General features: G+C 41.7%; 1 pseudogene; it reads right to left on the bottom strand.

Moving 5' to 3' along the window:
* Positions 1-8,037: 8,037 nt before the first annotated feature.
* LOC148030086 (uncharacterized) lies at positions 8,038-8,644 on the bottom strand (annotated as a pseudogene).

Here is an 8,644-nt window from a genome sequence, read left to right as displayed (position 1 = left end):
CTCTGAGATTGTCATAATTTGGGCTCCAAGTTCGGCCATTGTAGCACGGTTTTCGAACCAACGTTTTTCAAATTGACTTGGACCCTTTGATTGTCGCTTTAGTTGCCTTATCTCTAGGAGATTTGGTTGGCAAAGTGCTTCATTGAATGCCATAGTTAGGCGTAGTTTGTCGGCCTCCTCATCAGAGATGAGTTGCATATGTTCATGTAATATATCCAAGGGTAGAGGATATGTCAAGTATTCCTCAAGTTGCTCCTTAGGGAATGTGCCCATGTCTGCAAGGATGTAGACATGTGCGAATAATTTGAGTTTAGTATCCAACTCAATTAAGCATTCTGTGACACTTCTATGTTCAATGAGGGCTTGCTCGGTTTTTATCTCATGCAAGGTTTTGGGAGTTTCCCTAGGCTTTAGCATAGAAGGGGGCTCATGCTTAGACGAGCAAGATTGGTCAATGCTAGGATTGCTTATGTCCTCGGGATTTTCATGTTTCTCCTAAAGCTTTGCTAAGATTGTGTCATGGTTCTCCTCGGATGTGACTGGTATAATTTTTTCAACTTGTTGTGAATGGTGATGGTTTCTTTGACCTATCAAAACACATGGATGTGTTTGAGGTTTCACCATTGTTAGGAGAGATAGCAATGGGCTCATTCGTCAGTGGACTCGATCTTCTTGGCGTCTACAACCACTTGCAATTGCCTGCCATCATTTTCATTGCTTCTCCTCTTTTTCTTGGGCCATTGAGGTATATCCTTTAAAGAATCAAGACTTTGAACTAGGTCAGCCACATTGATGTGCTTGGTTGGGCCTCATCATTTGCTTTTTATGGTGTGTCCTCATGGGACATAGCCGTGGCCTGTTGAACAACCTCGCTAAGTTGTGAGGGTACAATTGCCTCTCTTTTTAGAGAGTCTAGCTCTTCAGCTAATTCCCCTCCATTTAGCCCCTCATCCGATTGCATTGGCAGTTACTCCTTGTCAGGTGTTTGCTCTAGACTCTTGTCCTTACCCATTGGAACATGCCTCCATTGCTTCTTATCAATGCGGTTGTTGTGTTTAGAGCTACTTTGCTCTTACTTTAGAGGTTTGGGTGACTCTAGTGTAGAACCAAGAGATGGTTTAGGGTTCCTGTCATGTAGGCTTGGGCGAAACCAGCTGAAGAAGTCAAGGTTGTATTGACGGGAATCATAGAGATCTAGGATTGCAGGGACTTGAGTGAGGCAGAAGACATATGCACTGACACCAAGAACCATGCTTCCTACTCCTAGCTTGCTAGCCACATGTAGATCTTCTTCTAGAAGCAATTTATCATACAAGGGATCTTTTTGGATAGTGGTAGAAAGCTGGACCTCATGGACCATTGCTAACACTCTTAATGAGGTTGGGGCAACGTACATGGGATCATGTATTGATGTGTCTAAAGGGCTTTCCTTTGCTAAGCAAGTGTCATTAGTTGGTGGCCAATTTTGGCTGCTTGGAGTACCATTTCTACACAAACTCACCTCGCCCTTTCCCTTTTCATTTGATTGCTTCGAGATTTTCCTTATTTGTCTCACATTGGGCAGTATAGAGTGAGGGTATCAAGTGTAATTCTCTAGCCGTGGCCTCTAGGATGTGCTTTATGACTTCCTTAGTAATAGCTTCATAGCGGAAGCAAACATATTATTGCTCATCGCAAGTCAAGGGTTCAGGTATGAGCTTCGTGTGCTCTAGTGTTAGCCTTCCCATGTCCACATGGACGTATGCAGCACGGGTGATGGCTGTCAGCTTGTGATCAAGCTTCATCATCAGACACTTCATCTCTGGTTCATTGTTCAGATCTGCCATCTCCTTGGCCAAATCTTCAAGATATTTCTCCTCAAGCCTAGGCTTTAGGTGTTTTGGTAGTGCTGGAGGTGTCAAGGATGTTGGTTGCGACACCTCTTTCATAGGTGATTTGCTAAGGACATGCTCCGCAAGGGGTGTCATCACGGCCAAAGGCTGTGATTGTTGTGATTCTCGATTGGAAGTAGTAGCAGCTAGTTCAGTGGACTGGCCACTATTGGTAGACTGTGGTGTCAAGTCCTTAAGTAGATCAGAAGTGGTCATGTCTTTTGTTTCCCTTTGCGCATTCACTTGTGTAGATTGAGCATCAATTGAGCTAGTTACAGTGGATTGCATTGGCATATCCTTAGGCTGAGAGCTAAGGGTGGTGTCATATCCCGCATCTTGGATATTTGGAACTTCAGATGGAGATAGAGATTGGGATTGAGCAGCTGCATTTGAAGACTACTGTTGTGCTTCTTGTGTCCGTTTAGGGAAAGAGGGTGTAGGAGATTTGGGACTCCTAGGTGGACTTGGGACTAGTTGAAATATTTACTCATGGCTATTAGACGATTCTGCCATTTGCTTTGTTGAGCAATCAGCCTTATCATGAGCAGCATTGTGCTTGTGGTGCTTATTATCCTCTTGGAAAGTCAAAGGCTCCTTGGGCACTAGTGATCTTTGTGCACACTCGACAGTTATATCTGACATCCGCTTGTTAGGCATGCTAGACTAAGGATCTACCTTTCGAATAGTCATGTTTGGTTTCTTGATTTTAATCATGAGGGGCTCAGTCACTCCAATGTTGTTGACCCGAGATTTGGATTTTTGTTTATATTTCCTCCTGTGCTTCTTTGCTTTTGATACGGTCTGGCCTTCAGCTAATAGAGGTGGTTTAGCAAGGGGTTTTGGTACCCAAATCCATTGGTTACTTACGTAATACCCTTGAGCATGTAGCGACACTTTGGATATCCATCGTAGTGTTGTGCTGGCTCTCCGTCCATACCTTTGTCTATAAGGCTTGGGCTTCTTTTGTGGTCTTCTATGATATTTGTGAGTCCAAAGCCTATCCTTGGCATTGTCTCCTGACCTTCTTGTTTTAAGCATGGCCTCGCTCACTGGTTTTCCCTGTTTAACATGCGCTTGTATCAACTCTTTCAACAAGTCCTTGATCTTGCTACTAGGCTTGGTTGATATGTCAGAATGTCCCTTGTCTTTCCTTGGAGGTTTCATGAGGTCATCCTTGCTAAAGGTTGTGATTGTTCTCACACCCAATAGTGTCAAGTGTATCCTTTGTGCTACATAATTAGCCTCACACTTTGTTGCCTTTTTGAAGGGTCTTCCTAGAAGGGTTTCCTTTCCACAATTAGTACTATTTGGAGGAACATGGAATAGGATAGGCAGGCTTTCCATTTCAATAGTTACAAGGATTTTGCACTTCCCTATAAGTGCTTGTGGGTGTCCCCCATAAGGACTAAAAGTTGCATTAGTCAGTGTGAGCTTTGGTTGGCCTAGTAGGGTCCATGCTTTATAGGTCAAGATATTAAAATCAACTCCTTCATCGATGAGAGCATCGACACTATGCTCTCTTTTTGCGGCGAGTCTGATCCTAGGGTAAGCAGGCGGTACTATGTTTTCATCTTCAGAGTCTTGGCTTATAAATTTAAGCCTTCTGATACATGCCCTTGAGTTCCTAACTCCACAACCAGATGTGGATTCTCTACTAATGTCTTGGGTCGCCTGTGCAGTGCCATTTAAGGCAGGACTGTCATGTCTAGTCATCCTCGTAGTTGTAGCTTGAAGTTTTTCCATTCCACTTTGACTAGATGTAGTCCGAATGCAACATATACATGTTTTTATGGTGTGGCCATTTTTCCCTAGTTGGCTAGATTGGCCCATTGAGGTTCTAGGGTCTCTATTGGTCTTTTTTCGGGCATGGACTTTTGGTTGCTGTTTTGCAAGTGAGAATCTATGCTTGTGCATAGTCCTTATTACACTAGGATCTAATTTGGAGGACCTATCACGACGCGTGTTTTCTCTCCAACCTACTTGGGGGAGGTGTGGAGGGGGCATAGCCCCGTCTACAGGGGTTCGGGGGGTAGTCTCCCCTAGCTCGCAGGGCATCCGCATGGCTGTTACGCTAAACACCATGCGTGATTCGAAGGACCATTTGTAGACAAGTTTTGAACTACTTGCTCTAGATTTCAACTTGGTGATAGATCTATGATGTGCTTTCGGATATATGTGATCCTTAGGTCAGTTTCAGGGCTTAGATGTGCCAAATCTGTATTCTATTCACCTATTTGATTGTGATAGTTTTTTGTCAGATTCCTAGAGGTCCGATTCTTAGGAGTTTGATTATCAGAATCAGACATTCGATTCTAGGTTGGGTCCAAGCTGGGATCTGATTCTGGTGGTCTGATTATGGGTTGGTTCGATATTTGTGCATCCGATTTTGGGAATCGGATGTTTGATTTGACATGTGTTTAATTTTGGAGTGTCCGATTCTAGATGGCCCGATTTTCGTGCATTAGATTTTGGGAGTTCAATTCTGGGAATTGAACGTCTGATTATGGGGTGTCTGATTTTCGAAACTGGATAGGACGGGTTGGTCCGAGTTCGATTTTGGGAATTGGACCGTCCATGTCTGATTCTGGGAATCAGACTCTGGTAACAGTGTCCGATTCCTACAGATGAGTTTCTAGGGATGACAAAAATCACTCAATTCTAATGATTTTGGTCATGAAGGGGCACAAAAACTTTCAGAATGTAAGAATAGGCCCTAATGAAAGATTCTATATACATGGAGTAGCAAATAAACTTTGAAATACAAATCAGTAAACAAATCAAACCCTCTTGCCCTGTTATGACAACAGAGACACTAATGCATGTTTTTTTTCTTTGTTTTTTCCTACCCTAATGCATCCAAATCACAAAGAAAACACCTACACTACTTCAACTAGCTTTTCCAAATCCAAAAACCCAAAAACCTACTTGCTAAGGAGATCAAATACCTCTTCAAAATCCCTTGCTTCCTACCTATCTACCTCAAGCACTGGTCTGGAGAAAACCCTACTTCAATGCTCAATTCGGAGCACGCAAGCACTGAAGGCTTGAAATTTTTGGTCCTGGCAACGGGACCAAAATGTAGAGAAGAGCTCAAGCTCAACCACCAAGACCCACGGACCGCTTATTGTTCAAGCGTTCCAGGCCAACTAATGGCTACCTCTCACATAGCTGACGCGCTATCTCTCTCTATGAGTGTAGTGAGCTTATCTCCATGCATGATGAAGTTGCCTCCTCTCCTGGCACTCCGGTAGCTCCACGATTCAAGTGCAAGCTTCAAGTGAGCTCCATCCTCAAGCTCCACACTTCAAGCTCCATTGCTGTGAGTAAGATAAGAGAAGAGAAGAAGAGAGGAGAAGATGGAGAGCTTCTTCACCATGGTGCCTCACCCTCGCACACTCACTCCCTCACACTCTCACACTCCCTCTCTTAAGCACAAGCTCAAGCAAGCGAGCAAGCAAGCAAGCAAGAAAAAGAAGAAGAATAAGAATAAGAAGAAGAAGAAGAAGAAGAAGAATAATAATAATAGAGATACTTTTAGCCATACACAAGAATGAGCTTCTCATTCACTTTTCAACTTTATATACAAAACCCTAAATCCCTTTTGGGAAGTCATTCCCTTATCCCCTTTTTTACATGGCCGGCCTAGGCCATTTTTCCCATTATCCTCCTATCTTCCTAGCTTCCTTCCTACCGCCCATCTACCTTTACAATTTGCATGGGTGAGAGCCCAATGCTTTTAAAATAAATCATGGTGCACCTTGCACTTTTTTACAAAAGTATTGACTTGCACTTTTTCTTGTGTGCCTTTCTCCTTGATTTAGGACTTTTCTTCACTTCTTGTGTTTCCAGATTCTTCTTAGCGTGTCTTCATCTTTTGTTTCATTTTTTCCTTGGCCTTGTCTTTTGCTTTAATTTTTTTGGATTTTCCACCTTGTTCGTCTGAGGGCTAATAAATAGTAGCCTTGAAAGTTTTGAAGTGCTCAAATACATCACCCTTTCCCTTCATGAAATATACACCCACAGCTTTCTTGAGATATCATCAATAAAAGTGACAAAATATTTATTGCCACTAAGATATATATTTTATATAGGTCCGCAAACATTTTTATGTACAACATCAAGTATATTCCTACTCATGTCTCCATGATGCGAAAAAGCTTGTCTTACCTACTTACCAAGTTGACATGCTTCATAGACTTTATGAAATTTTGTAACTCTAAAAGCATGCAACCCTATAACCAACCCTTTGGAAGGATTGCATTAATTTTAGTATTTTCACATTTACATGTCCAATACATTTGTGCCATATTTCAATGTCTGCAATCACTCCTTTGCTTTTAGCATACATAGCAATATTCATAGTAGGAATTCTAGTATCCAAAGTAAGCATGCTGCCAACTCTCCTTCCTTTTGCAACCAATCTGCACTTATCATTAAAATCTTTTGCAAAACAACCTCTTGCTCTATCATTTGACCAACATACACTAAAATCTTTGTGATAGATGATGGTATATGTAATACATTTGACAAACTCTTTGTCAAAATATCATGCAAGGACAATGGAACCTTTCCAATGTGTGAAGTTGGGTGGCATGAATCATCACCTATCTGCACATAATCTAGGTTTTGTAAATTACGCATCTCTCCAAGCCATATAGCACAGTTGGTCATATGATTAGATGCACCTGAATCAATATATCATACATCGACATGTGCCCCCTTTCCTATCATAGTATTCATCATAGGTTGCATGATAAATAAATGCTCATTTTTATCTTCATTTTGTCGTGAACACTATATTAGTGAGTTTGGGAATCTTCCAATTTTCATTTTTTAAGTACTAAAAAGGTGGCACCCGAATAACATGCCCATAAGTTTCTCAAAACCATATGATTTGACCTATCATTGGAAAGTGCTTGAAAAATGGAATCTATTGAGCTATAGAGAACTCGATTTGGAGTTATAGTGTTCAAGTTATGACAAATCCAAATATTTGACCACATGTCCCAAACTTATGGAAAATTCCCATATTCCCCAATATGGTGTTCGTGAAGATGATGCATAGTTTCCTTGTTACAATTTACCAATGCGGGTATCATCCTTCTTAGCATAAAACTGGGTTGCAATATGACCTATTTTGCCTCAATAATAACAATTTCAGAATTACTAGAATCTCTAGTTTTACCATCCATCTCTTCCTCTAGAGCTCCCCTGCCTTTAAGATTTCCATTGCCTCCTAAAACCTGTATTTTATTGAGAAACACAGATTTAGAGTTAGTTAGCTATGGTGGACGCAAATGAAACACACGATACATTATCAAAATGAGAGATTGTAACTCAAGTGAATTAGGTTCCAAGATAGATTAGCTTGGACTCATAAAGACAATCTTGAGTAACTCAAATTGATTGTTCCATTGCCTTGTTATGAGTGTCAACAAAGTACATGCTTTTATAGCTTTTGGGTAGTACCACTATTCCTCATCATGCTTATGGGATTTTGGACATCTCTTCCTAGAGCTTTTAGAGCATACATCTTTGTCATATCTCTCATAAAAAGCCTCTTATGGGAGCATCATTTGCTATTCTCAACACCCTCCTCAAATGATGAGTCTCTACCCTTGCTGGCTTTCCCCCCCCTACATGATGACATGGCCCGAGAGACTAGCTCTTTGGCAGCCTAGTCAAGTTTAAGGCTTGAAAATTTAGATCTTGGTAGGGTTTTTACATTTGCTATGTGAAACAAGATCCACTACGGAAAATCCACTATGGGAAAAACGTTGTTGTTAGCGGCGAAAATTTCTTCATTGTTTCTTTGGCAACCTTTGATCTCTTTCTTGATCTTTTGCTCTTTTTCTTTGTTTGCTTCTTATCCCTTTTGTTGGTGCGTGGTACTTCTCTTTTAGTCTTCTTGACACAGTCTTTTTGTTTCATGCTTTTATGATTGCTTTGACTTGACAAGCTCTCTTTTGTCATGTCTATCGTGATACTCCAACCAATGATGTGAAACAATTCCAAGAGCTCAAATACGTGGTGATTTTCCTAGCTTCTGGATATGACAGAAATTTTATAAATGTAACAACTGTCCATCATTTTTTTGTATACTTATGAAATTATATTGTAGCAGACTCATCTGAAGATCTCGTAGGCCATGCTCACTGTATTTGTGTCAGCTTTCTCATTCAAGAATCAAAGTCACGCATCCATTTGCAACAAAGCTAGACTTTATAGCACCGATGCTTTCACCCTAGGTCCTCTTATTAGCCACAAAAAGGACTATAACACGCTGAGGAGCTCTGAGTCCAAATAGATCCACAACAACATTCATTGATGTGATAGCACGCAACAAGTCACCTGCTTTGACAGATCCACCATAGATGACTCTACCTTCACCAGACTATTGCAAACCCTTTTTTTTCATTACAGAGCTTTGCGACATGGGATGCTTGGTCGGCATGGCCTCCATGCACGAGCCCTTCCACCAGGATACACCAGCCTGTGCCTGTCTTGCCCTGTGTAAAAACAATGCCCAAGAGTTTTGGCAGAGTTACCACGACGATGGTACTGGAAGGGCCGAGCTTTCTTTTGATGGGAAAGACATGCTGCGTCAGCTTTCCCACATGCCCAACATCCACCTTTGCCTCTGCGGCGACGTCACCATTGCTGCTGCTGCTGCAACTCACCACTCGATGATGATGGTGATGACGACAATGATCATTACTAGTGGAGCATGGCAGTGTAGTGGGCAGGAGGGAGACGTACAGACGAGCGGCCAT

The sequence above is a fragment of the Lygodium microphyllum genome, chromosome 10, assembly GCF_053477565.2.
Source record: "Lygodium microphyllum isolate KBCC chromosome 10, Lygodium_microphyllum_v1.1.10, whole genome shotgun sequence".
Taxonomy (NCBI): domain Eukaryota; kingdom Viridiplantae; phylum Streptophyta; class Polypodiopsida; order Schizaeales; family Lygodiaceae; genus Lygodium; species Lygodium microphyllum.
This window is presented reverse-complemented; position numbering and strand designations above follow the sequence as displayed.